Here is a 16506-nt window from a genome sequence, read left to right as displayed (position 1 = left end):
GAAAATGGTTCGAGTATTTGCTTATTAACAATAAATTTATTATGGTTGGTACAGGTTGGTGTAGGATTTCATCGACGATTATTATCGCAGTGGAGCCAAACACCAGAGCCAGTCTGACAGTTACTGAATTCCTAGCTTTACCATAAACCATTGGTTCGCGTAGAAAATGGCTGCCAACTGTTAAGACTGCTTTCGATTCAGAGCCTCTGGAAATTTGAAATGAAGGGACATAGCAGCCTCGGCGTTTTGTGTAGCTTGTCAAGTTGAGTTGGTGTTGCTTTCTCCCATCGTTGTGACGCTATCAGAAACTTGCTCCAAGTGAACCGTGGCCAAGGGTTACGAAGACGGACCTTCAACTTCTGCAGCCTTAAGGTATTTATCTTCTATTCCTCTTTCTCTTTCGAAATGGGTGTTTTTCGAAAATCCGGTTCTATGCTGAGGTGGTTTGTGCATTGGAAGTGGTAGAATGCATTAGTTCTGTAGTTAGCTTTGAATACTTCGCCCCCAGGTGAAAATAAGGTTACAATCCTAAAAAAAGGTAGTGAAGGATTGTTGTTGGCAGTTAATAATGGGTACATGCTGCTGTCCAGGGAATGACACCCGAAACCCAGGAAGAATGAATAAGAAGAATCCGCCATTTATTATTTTTCAGTACAATGTTCAATGTACAGTACAATGTACAATATCATGGTCTTTATTGTTTTTAAGGGAATTCCATTTTGAAACTTCGGGTTTTTCAGATTCAACAGTATAGACAAACCTAAACTGTAAGGCCCAGGTTATAGCCTTTCAGAAAAATGATCAGTCGATTGTATTACACAACATGAAAGATAAATTGGATGGAATATGTCTATTTAGATATGAACCAAAGTATGTAGGATCCGATGTACTAACGTTTGCAACCATCAAAACTTCCAAACATTTTGCAAGTAGTCTGACAAATCTATTCAAATTTTTCATTGTTTGCGAAGCCATTTCCCTGTCAGTGAAAAACCCAAATATGTCTGTTAGACTATTAGCAATGGATTTGTAAGATTTTTTGCCTGGAATCGTTAGGAGATTGATAATTGATACTTTCATTCATACCCAACAAGACATATTTGATCAAATTTATCTTTTATCGCGTATTGAAAAATCTGCTGATCATTTTTCTGAAAGGCTATAATGCGGAGCTATTGAATGTCCCGGGGTGAACCCATTAAAAATTGAGGTGAAAATATTTGTGTTATTTTTCGATCCATCAGATGCCATCAGATGTGTTTATATGCAACCACTGGTTTTTGTGTGAAACTGAGACATTTCGTGGGAGGAAAAGCGCATATTTCAAATATTTTCTATCTGCAGCTACATATTTTTCGCATCTTACCGGGAGTTTATGAATGGGGCTTCAAAAGAATGTTAGCACTTTGAGCCTAAACTATTCATCAACCAAATTTTTGACCTTTTCGTAATTTTTTAAGTGCCGATTCGTAAGTGCATGCCCCATTGAAGGAAATAAATAAAAGTCAGAGGGGACTAAGTCCGGTGAATGTAACAGGAGGAGCAACGCTTCCGAACCAAGAGCTGGCAAATGATCTCTGACTGGCTTTTGTGTATGTGGTGATGAATTACCATTCAAATAAATCATTTATTCATTTTCAATTCTTTCCCCTTGCTCAATTCTGGTCATTTTTCGACGAAAGCATGGCTCATGTTGATCATTTGCGGGCGGCAACGATCAGCATTTATGTTTCTCCAGACTTAAGCAACTCGCCATACACAACATTCCTTGGAATCGACCAAACACACAGCATTATTTTCGTCCCCAACTGACTAGGCTTCGCCGACGATGTTGCTGATTATCCACGATCCACCCTTGATTTTTTCGCTGTGGATTCTCGAAGTAAATCTAATTTCTGTCGCCTGTCAGAATTCGATGAAGAAAACACTTTCGGTTGCATCGCAGAAACAGAATTTATGATATGTTCTAACTGTTCTCCATTTTTCTCTCAGTGAGTTGATGGCAATCGTCGTGAAATAGTTAATCGATTGACCTTCAATATATTTTCCATTTTCTGTTGACACACAGTGTCATCTTCATCTTAAATCTTAAAAATGGGCGTCAGTTCTGATTCTTCGGTCTGTCACGATCTTCGTTCATGATCATCATCAACGGCGCAACAACCGATATTCGATCTAAGCCTGCGTTGCCCTGCGCCATGGCTCCATCTGAGGCAGGATCTGTCACGTCTTCTTTTCTACCATAGCTATTGCTCTTATAGACTTTCCGGGCTGGATCATCCTTATCCATACGGATTATGTGACCCACCTATCGCAACCTATTGAGCCGGATTTTGTCCACAACCTGATTGTCGTGTTGTCGCTCGTAAATTTTGTCGTTGTATAGACTCCGGAATCGTCCATCCTCTTGTAAGGGGCCAACATTTCTTCGGAGGATTCTTTTCTCTAACGCGACCATGAGTTCACGTTTTTTTTGTTTGTTAATCTACGTTTCCAAAAAATAAGTGAGGACAGAGAAGATCATTGTCTTGTATAGTAAGAGATTTAACCCTATGATAAGATGTTTCGAACAGAACAGGTTTTATAAGCTGAAGTAGACTCTGTTGGCTGCCAACGATCGCGCGCGGATTTCCTCTTTATAAGTGTTATCGGTTTTGATTTTTGAGCGATTCTCCTATCTTTATTGTTCTTAGTTGACCAGTGCGTTTTTTTATGTTGTCTCTTTCGTTTTTGTTGCTGACGCTGCCACCATGTACTTTATTTTGCCCAAAGTCTTGCGTGGCCTGCACGATCTGGATGTAGGCAGTTGGTACAACTTTTAGTTGGGTGGGCTTGAAGTGGATGGTGTTTCTCGCATTTACATCGGTATTACATATCATTCAGATGACTTTTACAATGCCCGACTAGAAACGGTTTTGAAAGCTCGTTCAAAATCGATGAAGAGCAGAGTGATTTAAACTCCGCACATTGAAGCAATGATCAAAAGAGTGATATTGTTGACAGTGCAGGAGTATCAAAAGCGGAAAGTAACATAACTTGCTCCCTGTCAACTAAGCTTCGCTACACTAATGAAACTACTACTTGTCCCGTTTACCGCGGCTCCGAAGACATTAGTAGAGTTTTTTTGCTTAGCTCACATAATATCAAACGACGTTCATGTCGCTGCTATCAACTAGGTCTTGTGACATCCTTTCGGAACGTAGCTGATAAATTTCTCCTTGTCAGAGGCAAGAGGACCTTCAATGCCGACCCATTGCTCATCAGTATTCGTAGTTTGTTTATTGTGTATGTTGTTGGCACAGAAAGAATGGTTTTCACTATCGGATGGTCTACCGAGCACAAACAGTTGTAATATATAAGCGAATGTATCAGATGATGATCCTTTTCATTACGCAGAGAAAACAAATAAATTTTTTGATTTATCGTTATGGTTGATTGGATTTGATACCCGCTGCCTGTCGATAGAAACCTAACTGACTTCATGCCAGACACTGCACCCGAATAGTGTTCCAGTGAGAAGTAGTTGAAAGTTGCAAAAATCTCAAAATGTTTTATGATTGTAACCATGGCGGTGTATTCAGACCACCAATCACGATCACAATGGCACCTTCTTCAAAAACCTCTACTGCACTGTATATAGAATAGAAAGTATTCCCATATTTGATATTTATATATCTAACCGAAAAATCTGAAAAAAATCACAGTGGGGTATTTAAATGAAATCTAGGTCTTAAAGGACAATCCGTTCCGATATCTGCACAAATAAAGTTAATAATAGTATATTTTAGAAATTTAGCCAGAAACGCCCCTTACGTTCATTCTAGAAGTACTAAATTCGGTAGTGGTACAAGGACATACGGCATAACTCTGGGAAGTTTGAAGGAAATCCAACTATTATTAATAAAGTTATAGACAGTGAATTTCGTGAATTCTAAAACGTGTCTGACGTCATCATAACATATCAATTCGTTTATAAAACACACAAAGTGAGCTCACATGAATGGGAGGTCGCAGGAAAACATTTTATTTTAGTTTTTTAAACATTTAGATATCAATATCAATTACTCCAGCAGACATATGTATTTATTTATATGTACATGTAAATGAAGCTTTGGGGTAGCGCCCATTTCAGACAGAAATATTTGTACATTGTACTTTATATGTACATATGTATACTTTTATGCACGAAGTAAATCGAAAATAGGTGTATGACCAATTTATATATATGTTTTTTATATATTTATATATAGAATATATTTATACATTTATATAGAGAATACAGTATTCGGTAATAGGCAATGTTTATTTGTTTATTTTGAGCATAATATCTGCGTCTGTATTATGTACGTACTTTTTTGGAATTTGAAAAAATATGAAGGAATATTTTGAGTTTTTAGCATTCACTACAGACGGAAAAATGTCCGTAGAAAGTTTCTCACATAAGATGAACACAAAAGTTTTATATCACAAGCGTCAGCTTCCGGTATTCCGACTTATTTTATATTGAACTGGTCGTGCTTTCTTGCTACTCAGATGGTTTTCCACCTCTATAATGACCTAACTGAATAACTCACTTACCCAGAATGTAGGGTTCCAGCGGATATTAAAATCTAACATCCGCATACAATTTCGTCTGTCAGTTACACCTGGGAAGCCCCCTTTTGACGCGCGCCGTAACGTGTATGGGATGTACTTGTCTGTTAGTTTTGACTGTTCTGGCGGTCGATGATCGAATGAAAAATTATTCGGCCAACCGGCTAGATATGTTTGTTTAGGCTGTGAGCGAAACTATTATGGGCATCTTTATCGCTAATAAATATTTTTAATAAATATATAAGAATCCATATTCGATCAAGGCCTTGAAGTGTGTTAGAGCACTTCATTCAAGACCGTAACGGTACGGTGTTCGCAGCCTGCCTCTCGCTAGAGCTGGCCAATCGAAAAGGGAATGCCTCATGGTTTCTCCCGCCACTCATCAGTTACGTTAAGGCGATTTGTGGGTTATGCCGGGTTTCGCGGCATGGTTCCCTATAGGCTAGTGCCCCGTATAGACCGCCGCTATCCTGTACAGAAATACACGCATCTAGCTTTAAAGTTCTTGTGTTCGGTTTTTGTTATATACGGCCCAAATTCTACTTGACTTAACGCAAATGATGAGGCTTCACCATTATGAGCCAGCAGCTACTAAGTAGTGCGAGAGTCCTTTTGTTTAGACACAGAATACTCAACGTAAATCGGCATGCCTTCGTGACGCAGACGCTTTTTTAACAAATTTTTTCAGCTTAAACATTTATTTCAAGATGTTAAACTGAACTGCATTGATTTAACTAGCTACTCTAAACCAGCTAATTAGTAAATAAAACTCATTCTTGGCGCAGTAATTAAGTACATTATTGTCTAATTTCCGATTTGCCCCAATATATGTATATTTGTTTGGATTTCTTAAAATGAACCATAGCATAGGAATCTAGGAAGGTTGGAAAGAAGGGATTGGATTAAAAGTAATCAGAGTAGAATTTAACTAGAGGAATAGATAACTTACTGGATAGGGACCGATCCTTCGAGATGGAAAACCACATGTAGATGAGTATGGGAGTCAAATGTGGGTAATAGTTACCGGCGAGTTTAATTGCATCTTTGTGTACTTCTATGATCCAAAAAATGGGCAAAACTGCTTATTCATGGTCTAAAGAGCAGGATTCGGATTGTGGCAGTTGAACAACACCGCCCGCGTCTCCGTCGGTGTTCATGGGAAAGCACCTCTTGCCACCTCTCCTCATTCTCGCTATGTACACTATCATCTATGACATCTAAATCCCAGCGCCCCACAGACAACTTTGTGCAAATCATATTTGCCTAGTCTCTCACAAAAAAGCTGGTTGTAAGCAGCTAGTTAAAATTTGAAACAATTGTATAATGAGGCACGGTCTACAGCTAAATCTAAAAAAACTGACGGACTGCTAATAGTATCGCCCTGGCCAGAACTTTAAATGGTTTTAGCCCATGGTGTACTGCGCCAGAAGATTACTTCTGGAAGTAGTAGCTTAGATGAAATGGTATTTCGAAGTTAAAGGGGGCTTTGTCCAAAAAATGTTTTTTAATCATACACAGTCTTAGCTCGTCCAATCCTCACTTATGTTTCTGTTGTGTGGTAGCCCGCCTTGAGGGGAAAGTTTCACCGAAACTATGCGGCCTTGCCCAACGAACACCCTCAACAAACTTCTGCACCTTCTTCCAGTCGACCTCTTTTGTATCATACTGGACTATCAGGCCCCATGAATCACCGTGCTTTGGTAATCTCCAGAGGACTGCGCTACATATATGCAGGTTGGGCGTCAGGAAAGACGTAGTTGCAGGATTGCAGAATTTGAAATCAGGGTGAAGTAAAAGACCGACGATATGTTGCAAGATTATAAAATTGTGTTTTTCACCTACCGTAAATACAATGAAAATTCCAAAACCTTTATTCTAACGTAATACAGATCGCACTGGGGAAGCAAAGAAAATGAACATAACCAAGTGTAACAAAAATATTGTCACAACAAGAAGAATGAATGAATTTTAATCAAAATCCTTCCATTTCAATTATAGTGTATGTGTGCGATTATAGCTATAAGACCACCGAATCACACCGGGGAAATTTCATTCCTAGTTTCCTGTAATGCCTTCTGGTGATCATCTTTTTTAGATGTGCCGTTTATGGACGGGAGTTCGTGCAGAGATTTTCAACCAAGTCTGCAATTGGGGTGGCATATAAAGTCTGCGTGGAGCATTATACAAAAACCATTTTCGTGCCGTGGCTATTCTATCCCTAATTTGGTGCTTTGTAGCTGATTAAGGCCCAACGCCTGGCTGATAAATACCAATCTACTCACTCTGACCGTCCTGAAACTCCAAGTTAACTGGTTCCCGCTACCATGTTTAACGGTGGCCTGTCTGTTGCGAGTTTTAAGCTCCGTTTCATTACAAGGGCAGGCTGTTTTCTCTGCTGTTTGCGGAGATGAACGAGTTTCTTCTGTCCAGACGACTATCAGCTTTCGCTATCCACGATACTTGACATATATTATATGTAAAAGTGAGTCGTTCTAATTCGTGTTGAACTTAGGGAGTTATTTTATACCTTTTATGTTGTGGTCGAGACGACGCGAGATCTTAAATTGGAAATTAATGAAGGCGGACGAAGTGCATAGTGGCAACATCAGCACCAATAACCAAAGAAGCAAGAGCACCAAATGACACTAGTCAGATAGGAACAATAAGTATAGAAAATTAAAACTTTGAAACCATTGAAACCAGGGCCGAAAATCACAACCGATAGCAATTACGACGGCGAAATCCGCGCACAGTTTTTGGTAGCCAACAGAACCGATTTCAGCTTCTCATAGGGTCAAATGTCTCACTGTACTAAATGTTGCCAATTCTTATGTTATTAGCCGGAAAAATGGTGAACTCTTGGCCGCATTCAGCGAAATTTATGAGCGAAATCCGACTGTCACATAATTCGTAATGGTGAGGATGATACAGCTCAGAATATATTTCTGCGAGGACAATATCTGTGGTAGAAAAACAGGACGTTGGAGACTCTGCCTCAGACGCCAGACCTCTTTTAGGGATATCAAATTCGTGGACCGCGGCGCAAAACCGGGATATCTGCAGTTCCTCACTAAGGCAGGCCTAGATCGAATATCGGTTGTTGCGTGTTGCACCGTTGTCGAAAATGATGTGGTCGATTGCATTCACCGAAAGTGCTACTTTGCGATTTTATGGAAGTTTGGTCCTATTTCATGAAGTATTAGTTAAAAGGCAGTATTAGTTAAAAGGATCGGTCAAGTTGTCCCTCAGCAAAACGTGATGTTGTCAAATATAACTTCGTTTCGGTTTATGCTGAAGAGTACTAACAAGTACCGATTCGACTATTCAATCTCACGGAGTGACTGCTATCATATACTTTCCCGCACCCCAACCAAACTTTTGATCGATCGTTTCTCTGGATCCAAAAGGGACAAATAATAATAATAATCGTTGGCACAACAATCCATATTGGATCAGGGCCTTGAAGTGTGTTAGAGCACTTCATTCAAGACCGTAACGGTACACTACAGTAGACTGCAGGAGGCAATGTGGTCAGCATTGCGCTCGGCCGAGATTATTACCCTGATTTGACTCAGGTACTCATTCACAGCTGAGTCGACTGGTATCCGACATCAAATCACGATACAAATCCCACTGCCGCCAGCGAGATTTGAACCGCGACCTTCCGTACGACAGCCTTGTGCTCTAACCACTCAGCTATCCGGACACATAAAGATAAAGAAGATTTAGGAAATAGCAATCTTCGCATGTAAAATATATCTCACTGGTGGCGTGTACCGTTACGGTCTTGAATGAAGTGCTCTAACACACTTTATGGCCTTGATCCAACATGGATTGCTGCGCCAACGATTATTATTAATCAATTTTCCTTCCAACTTTATCCTAAACGCGATAAATTTTTAAATATACGAGTGGGTTGAAAGTTGTTTGGTCGGACGTCGTGACTATCATCGAAGCTGGCGAAGTTCGTTATTGTCATCACAATTCATCACCATCATAACCATCATCGCCTTTCTCGTCTTCACAGTGGGAAATTCATTATATAGTTCTCTGTATACAAACTTCACTTTAAAACATGTGAAAACGTCATATGGGCGAAAAATGGCTTCCTTTTACGCTACAACGGTGTGGACGAAAAAGGAAAATGAAAAATTCATGGAGGTCAGTCGGAATTCCGGATGAGTGCAAACAAGCTAAATGCAATGAAAAGAATTCTGAATTCAGAGCAGACTCAACTTTACTACGTACACATTTTGGAAGTCATATTGATTACCACCGCATAAAAAATAGGGTTTTCTCCAGAATCTTGTTTCCAATTGTCAAATTAGTCCTAGAAGTTTTAATGGTGCCATTTCATATGCAGTGAATGGGCAGAAAACCAGAAGCAATGGTAGATTGATCGCTAATTATACAGGATATTTCCAACCAATCGACGCAGATTGATTTGTCGACGTTCAACTAACATTAGCGGCGAATTGGTGAACACATGGCGTAGGTGAAATGGCATATATAGTTATTGGTTTTCATGACAGGAGACGAACTAGCAATAACCTTTCACCTCTATTCTGTTTTCCTTTGCCAAAAAAAAAAAACAAATCAGAACACCGGAAGCCAATGCTTCCGGTATAAAGTGTGTTCATCTTTGTGAGAAATTTTCTACGCACACTTTTCCATTCGTTTATGGTTAAAACCCAAAATATTCCTCCATTTTTTTTTTCAAACTACAGGATATAAGTACATATTATAAACGTAAATATTATGTTCACCCTAAACAAGCAAACATTGCCTATTAACGGATTCTATACTTACACATGCAGGTATATGAATTAATCGTACACATATTTCCCATTTTCTTCGTGCATAAAAGCACCCATATAAAGTAGGTATATTGAATACCGAATATACAAATATATCTATCTGAATTAGGCCCAAAGCTTATTAAAATCGGTTTACTGTCGGAATAGTAGGCTGACATTTGTAGAGAACGGACGTGTCTACAAATTGATATTATTAATAAAAATAATTTAAAATTGAAATTAAATTAACTTTTATCAAGAATATAAAAAGATATTTATATTACTTAATTAATAATACATAATTTAAAACTTAATCGAAACTAATTTACTTTTGAGTTATTATCTAAGTTACTTTTCCTTAAAAAGTTTTGAGAAAACATTCGTTTTTTTTGGCTTGGCGGGAATGAGCGGTGAGCCGCCGGCGGGTGGCGGACCAGACCGGCCCCCCACCATAAGGTCTAGGGGCACTCGGATCGGTCGTGGAGTCCGCAACGAGGAGGATCCAGACTTGAAAATAGCCAAAGTGAGGATAGCCAATCTTGAAAGGAGAAATGGCGAGCTGGCGAAGACGCTCGAAGATTTCAAAAAGCAAATGACAACATTGATAAAAAAAAATGAAAAGCTGACAGAGCAGCTAATGGCTGGGGAGGCGGGCCCGCCGTCTCCAAAGGTAGCCAGAAAAAAGGTTAAGCTATCTTCGACTACTTTTGCAATCATGGAAGAACCGGGCTGCCTTGAGGGCGAACAAGTTCTCGACGGCGAATCTGTCCGTATGGAGGACATAGAAAGCAGTAAAGCAGACGATACGAGAGTCGGCGACAACGGTGGCGAGGGAAATGTCCCAGAAGAGGATGCTAACCAGGCAAGTTGCAATAGTGAAGATGGAAAATTGGGTGAGTTTTTGGTCTATGTTTCCAAAAAATTAAAGAAAAAAAACAAAACTCAAGAAAAAATGTTAAATAATGTTAAAAATAATGCAAGTACCAGTGAAAATTTAAAAAATAATGCAAGTACGAGTGAAAATTTAAACAATGGTCCGACTGGGGATACAATTAGCACCCGAAATAAAGAAAAGGGGGAAAGGGTGCCCCCCATTAATGTTTATAAATTAGGTGGTAGAGATTTAGCCACTCTACTTAATAAGAGCGCGGGGCTCTCAAATTTTGTTATTAAAAAGACGGGGGCCGAGAGAGCCCAAGTCAAATGCAATAAAATTGCAGATTATAAAAAAGCACGGGAGATCCTCGAGCGAGTGAAGGCTCCTCACTTCACCTACACTCCAAAGGAAGAGAAGGTGCAAACCTTCCTTCTGAAAGGCTTGGATGCGGAGGAAGAGCCCGACGAGGTGCTCAAAATGCTCCGGGAGACGGGAACTGAGGTTAAGTTCCTCTCAGTGTCACGGTTTAGTACGAGGAGGTCCGTTTTGGAAAAACAAATCCTGCCGCACTTCCTCGTGCAGATAAGCCCGGAGAGCCGGGGAAGCGATCTGATCGGCATCAGGTCGCTTAATTACCAGGCCATTCGTTTTGAGCGCCTGCTAAGGGGCGAAATAGTCCAGTGTCGAAGATGCCAGCGCTATGGTCACTCGGCAGTGAACTGTCAAATGACCTTACGATGTGTAAAGTGCGGGAAAGACCATACCGCAGCTGAATGTTCGCTGACTGAAGCAGATGGCAAGGAAAAAACTTTCTGTGTTAACTGCGGAAGCGGAGGGCATCCGGCTTCGTACCGTGGATGTCCTGCATACCGCAATGTTAAGGTCACAAGGCAGCAAGCACCGAGATCGGCCCAAAAAACGAAGGTGTCAGCGGCGTTGGATGGTACCGTCCCTTCGGCACCAATCGTCTCGGGGATCCCATTTGCAGAAGTAGTTCGACAAGGGGGAGCTAAGAAGCCCCAACAAGATGCAAGTGGCGGGATGAACACTATCCTCAATAAAATACTAACCATGTGTGAAAACATGCAGCATACGCTACACGTACACAATACAAAAATAAATAGCATAACAGAATATTTACACAAACAGCATGCCCGCTGCTAGGTCTGCAGTCACAGCGGTACCACTGGATGGTCTCCGGATCATCGCGATTAATGTGAATTCCATCGTAGGAATCCATCGAAGAGCGGAGCTCCTTGATTTCGCTGCCAGACAACAGCCTGACATAGTCTTGATTTCAGAAACCCACCTCAATCCGAGGCATTCGATAACATTCAAGGATTTTGAATTCGTGAGGAACGATAGACGAAATTGTGATGGGGGAGGTGGTACCGGAATACTTGTGGGTCGCCATTATCGTTTCAGGCATATTAATAGGCCTGAATTTGAAACCTTTGAGTGTATCGAAGTCTCATGTATTCTTTTTTCACTGCCTAGAGGAGGGAATTTATACATTCTGTCAGTCTATGCAGTGGGAAACAACCGAGCCAAGTTCAGGGAGGAATTCCATTCTCTGTTTACGATACTCGAACTGAATAGGCTGCATAATTACTATATTATAGCTGGCGACTTGAATGCTAAGTATACCTCGTGGCTAAACGCCACAAACAATCCCAGAGGGGTATTCCTCAAATCTTGGATAGAGCAATACCAGATAGAGTATAAATGCGAATTATATGGGTCAGAGAGTCCAACCTGGCCCAGGGCAAATTCCTATCTGGATTTGTGCATTGCTGACGCGCGCTTGAACTTTAATTTTAGGAATCCTCAACGGAAACTACAGACTCTTCCTTACGATAGCGATCATAACGCTATTCTTATTGAAGTTCTGTTTGATGGACGAAGAGTTCGCCTTCTGCCGATGGACAGTGGTGTCCACAGGCTGAACTTTAAACAAACAAATTGGAAGAAATTCCAAGAGAGGTTTATTCGGGGATATCGAGAGGAATGCCCACCTCTTGATGGGGAAAACGATAGTACAATTGCACCAGGTGACAGGAACTTGAGCAACGAGGAAATACTTCAGTATCTTCTCAAGCTGGAGAACTTAACGCTGGAAACAATTGAACAAGTCGTCCCTAAAATTAAACCTCGCAATAATATGGAAGGATATGAAACTGCAGCCATAAAACGGTTGAAAAAAGTGAAAAGCCTTCTGCTCACTCGCGTCAACAAAATCTATCGGAGGTATGGGGACTATCATCATCCCATATTGGTTGAGTTCAAATCACTTCTAAAGATCGCGCGGGATCTTATCCGTCAACATTACGTAAATGAAGTGAACTCCCAGTGGCGGGAGAAGTTAAAGGGTATTTCACCAAGCGATCCAGATTCCATGTTTACTAAGATAAATACGTTATTCCGGAAGAAGTCACGAATAACTGTGCCGAGAATTAAAGTCGGTGGCAGCGAGATACAACACCTCATTGACTCAGGTATAGACACGAATAGTGTAACTGCTGATGCGCAAGGCAATTACATCGTGATGGATGATGCTCTGAAACTCGAACTTATAGGGGAGCACTTTGAATCGGTGCATCGGCCCAGAACGGACTTAGAGCCAACGCAACTTTCGGAAATTGTAGAACGAGATGTCCACAATTTCAAATATAGCCTGAACGGCACCACAGTTCTCCAATTTAGCTCTGCGTTGCAGGCTGATCTCATACCGAGTGATAATCTGCTTGATTACTTTGTCTCATGTGTTGAGTTAACTTCCATATTCAGAAGAGTGAACAATAAGAGATCATCCGGTATGGATGGCATTCCCAACGTGGTCCTCAGGCATTTACCAGACATTGCCATTCGTAATTATTGCATTTTGTTCAATAATTTATTGAACAATTCCTTCTTTCCAGGACAATGGAAGAAAGCCCGAGTATTCCCGATTTTAAAGAGAGGGAAGGATTCATCCAGCCCTCAAAGCTACCGTCCAATCAGTTTGCTGCCTAACATCAGCAAGGTGTTTGAGGTTTTGGTATTGAAAGCCTTGAACGGGCATATCAAGAAGAAGGAATTATTGCCGAACGCGCAATTCGGATTTCGATCTGGACATTCGACAATACATGCAATAACGAAGGTAACGTCTGATATTTGCTGGCGGATTAACAATGGTGAGTGCGTAGGCGCTTGCCTTATAGACATGGAGAAAGCCTTTGATACCGTCTGGTTGGATGGACTGATTTTCAGGCTCCTGAAGAATGAGTTTCCCAGTCACCTCGTAGCGATGATGTGTAGTATGCTGTATGGCAAGTGCTTTGTTATTACGGACGGAAATCTCACTACTAACAGAGAATTTCATGTTCTGAATGGATTACAGCAAGGGACCGTGACTGCGCCTACACTTTTTGCGGTATTTGCCGGCGAATTGCTCAATTCTTTCGATTTTAATAAATCTCCTAAAAGGTCGTTGGTTGCCTTTGCTGACGATCTGATAGCCTACACGGCGCACAAGAAGGTAACTGAGGTGCAAGTTGAACTTCAGAAGATGTTCAATGATATTAAGTTCTTCACGAACAGTTGGCGGATGAAAATCAATGCGCAAAAGTGTGAAACGATTCTGTTTCGAAATTCCTTGGCGTATGCCAGTAGGAACTTGAAAAGGAATTGGAGAGATTTCCACATTGTCGCGAACGAGGATGGTTCAGAGCGCATTCCTCATAAGAAGTGCGTTAGATACCTGGGTGTGCGTCTTGACGAGCGTCTCCAATTTAACGAGCACGTTAAAGTCGCGCTAGAAAGCGCTCGCAAGGCATTCATGTCTCTTCGAAGACTCTTTTATGCTCCAAATCTTAGCCGGAAGGTTAAGATTATTTGCTATCTTACTTTGGTTAGACCGGTGCTTACCTACGGGTGTGCTATCTGGTTTAATTTGAGTGCTAGCCAAATGGAGAAAATAAGGATCTTTGAACGGAAATGTCTGCGTGCTTGCACGGGGCTTAATAGGACTGCTTCGTCAAACTATGAGCACTATGTAACTAATGAAGTGATGTATGCAGCTGCTGCTGTGCCAAGAATCGATACAGTTATCGTCAGATTGATTCGGAATCATATAGTGCGATCTGCTTCGCATGGTGAAAACCCTTGGGTTTCGCAGCCGTTCTACCCAAATGATGGGTATTTCGAGAAAACTCTCACGACAGGCTTCATTCCTCCCGAAGCGTTCGTGTATCTTGACAGGAATGGTCTAATTCTTGATTCTGCCGGTGATCCGGTTATGTATCATATACATAGGCGGGCCACGGACAAAAGGATAGAATACCCCCCGAATTTGACAGTGGGGGCTCCGGGATTCGACTGGAGATACTCCAGAGCGAGAGCAATTGACATTAAGCGGGATGAAAAAGAGAAATCTTGGTATTGGTGGCTGCGGGATGCCGGTTAGCGGTGGCCGTGCTCAGTCCTGCCATTTGTTTCTTGGTGGGGCTTTGTAAATATGTATACATTGAACGGGTGCTGATTTTGTCTCCAGTTGTAACTTATAAATACATACGTTATTATTCTTTGTTTTGTTTTTTGTTTGTTTTTTTTTTGTATGGATGTTATTTTAAAAAAAAAGAAAAAATGTGTAATATAAAATCTATAATTATGATAGTTTTAAGAACAATAATTTAAGTTAAAAGTGTCTTTTGAAGCGATCAAATATTTATTATTACTTTTTATATTTCTTTATTTGCCATTAAGGCCAAGTGAATTCTGTCGGGTTTTTGACCATTTCCCGACAACTTATTGTAAAATTAGATTTTCATTTCTTACTGTTTCTCTTCTCTGTCTGTAAATCGTTATTCAAAAATTTTGAGAGCCCACAGTGGCCATTAGATTTAAGTTATTTTTGTTATTTTAAAAGATTGTTTTTTATTGTTCATTTTTCCAATCCATATACTATTGTTACCTATTTCTTAAAAATAAAAATGATTTTAAAACCTAAAAAAAAAAAAAATAAAACCTAAAAAACCTCGGTTTACTGTCTGTCTGTCTGTCTGTCCGTTACACGCATTTTTCTCGGAAACGGTTACAGCGATTGACACCAAATATGGTAGAAAGCTGGGAACTGTGAACGCTCACGCAAACAGCGAGTTACATCCTTTTACGACGAAGGTGGGGGGGGGGGGTCCCCGTACAAAAAAGAGGGGTGTAAATTTTTTTCATCAAATATAGTCATGTGGGGTATCCAATTAAAAGTCTCAGTTAGTACTTTTCGAAGCCGGTCTTAGTTTTGACATGTGTTGAAAAGGTGGGGAGGTTGAAAGTGATTATTCCTTTAAGGAGGCCATTCTCAGAAACTGATCTGAAAAAAATCAGGAGGCTGCCACTATGTGCCTGGGCTCCGAATTACCTTCCATACTGATATCTGTGCACATAAAGTTAGTAATAGTATATTACTATAATTCTTAGTAATTGGCTGCAAACCCCCCTTAAGTTCATCCTAGCACCACGAAATTTCGTAATAATATAGGGTATAATATAGAGCATGATCTGACCAGGTGGAAATCGGACTATTACTAACAGAATTATAATACGTCAAAGTTGTCGCTTCTTTGCAAATTCAAAACAATGAATGTCAATACCATCCGAAAGTGGATATTCTCACTTAATGTATGCATATATTACGTGCTACGTACTAAGAAATAGACAAAACCTTTCGTACCTGAAGCGTCCAGCTTCCGGTTTCCCGACTTGTTTTGTTTAAAAAAAGCGAACAAAGTGTCAGCAGTAAGAAAAACGTGGGGTCAAGAAAAATAGAAGTCGATATTTTATTTTAAAAAAACTTAAACATTAATATTGGGTTGGGTAAAAAGAATTTGTGATCGAAATTTGACTTAGAATTATCCGATTTTAGTCAAATAGGCGCCGTTTTGTTCGCAAATTTGTTGCCATTTAGAAGGCAACTTCATTATGCCCCCTTACATAGCCTCCCTCAGATAGCCAGCTTTCGCAAGCCTCTTTTGAGGCCAACTTAGTAGCACCAAGAGCGTTTTACATGGACCGGAAGAGATGGTAATCACTTGGTGCCATGTCCGGGTTATACGATGGGTGCGATCGGACATTTTCATCCGAGCTCCCGTAGCTTCTGGCGGGTCATCAAAGATGTGTGAGGCCGAGCGTTGTCCTGCTGGAACACAACATCATTACGATTGACCAATTCTGGCCGCTTCTGGTCAATCGCCTGCTTCAAACGGT

At 40.6% G+C, this 16506-nt stretch overlaps 1 protein-coding gene across 1 annotated transcript in view; it reads left to right on the top strand.

The window, feature by feature from the left end:
- The first annotated feature begins 253 nt into the window (after window positions 1–253).
- Window positions 254–16506, top strand: part of LOC119652812 (zinc transporter 2) — a 188014-nt gene continuing 171761 nt past the window's right edge. Inside the window, exon 1 of the mRNA XM_038057136.1 lies at window positions 254–372. The gene's annotated coding sequence lies outside the window, so the exon portion shown is untranslated. The remainder of the gene's footprint in view (window positions 373–16506) is intronic.

This window comes from Hermetia illucens, chromosome 3 (genome assembly GCF_905115235.1).
Source record: "Hermetia illucens chromosome 3, iHerIll2.2.curated.20191125, whole genome shotgun sequence".
Classification (NCBI taxonomy): domain Eukaryota; kingdom Metazoa; phylum Arthropoda; class Insecta; order Diptera; family Stratiomyidae; genus Hermetia; species Hermetia illucens.
Note: the sequence above shows the minus strand (reverse complement) of the source record. Positions and strands in the feature narration are given on the sequence as shown.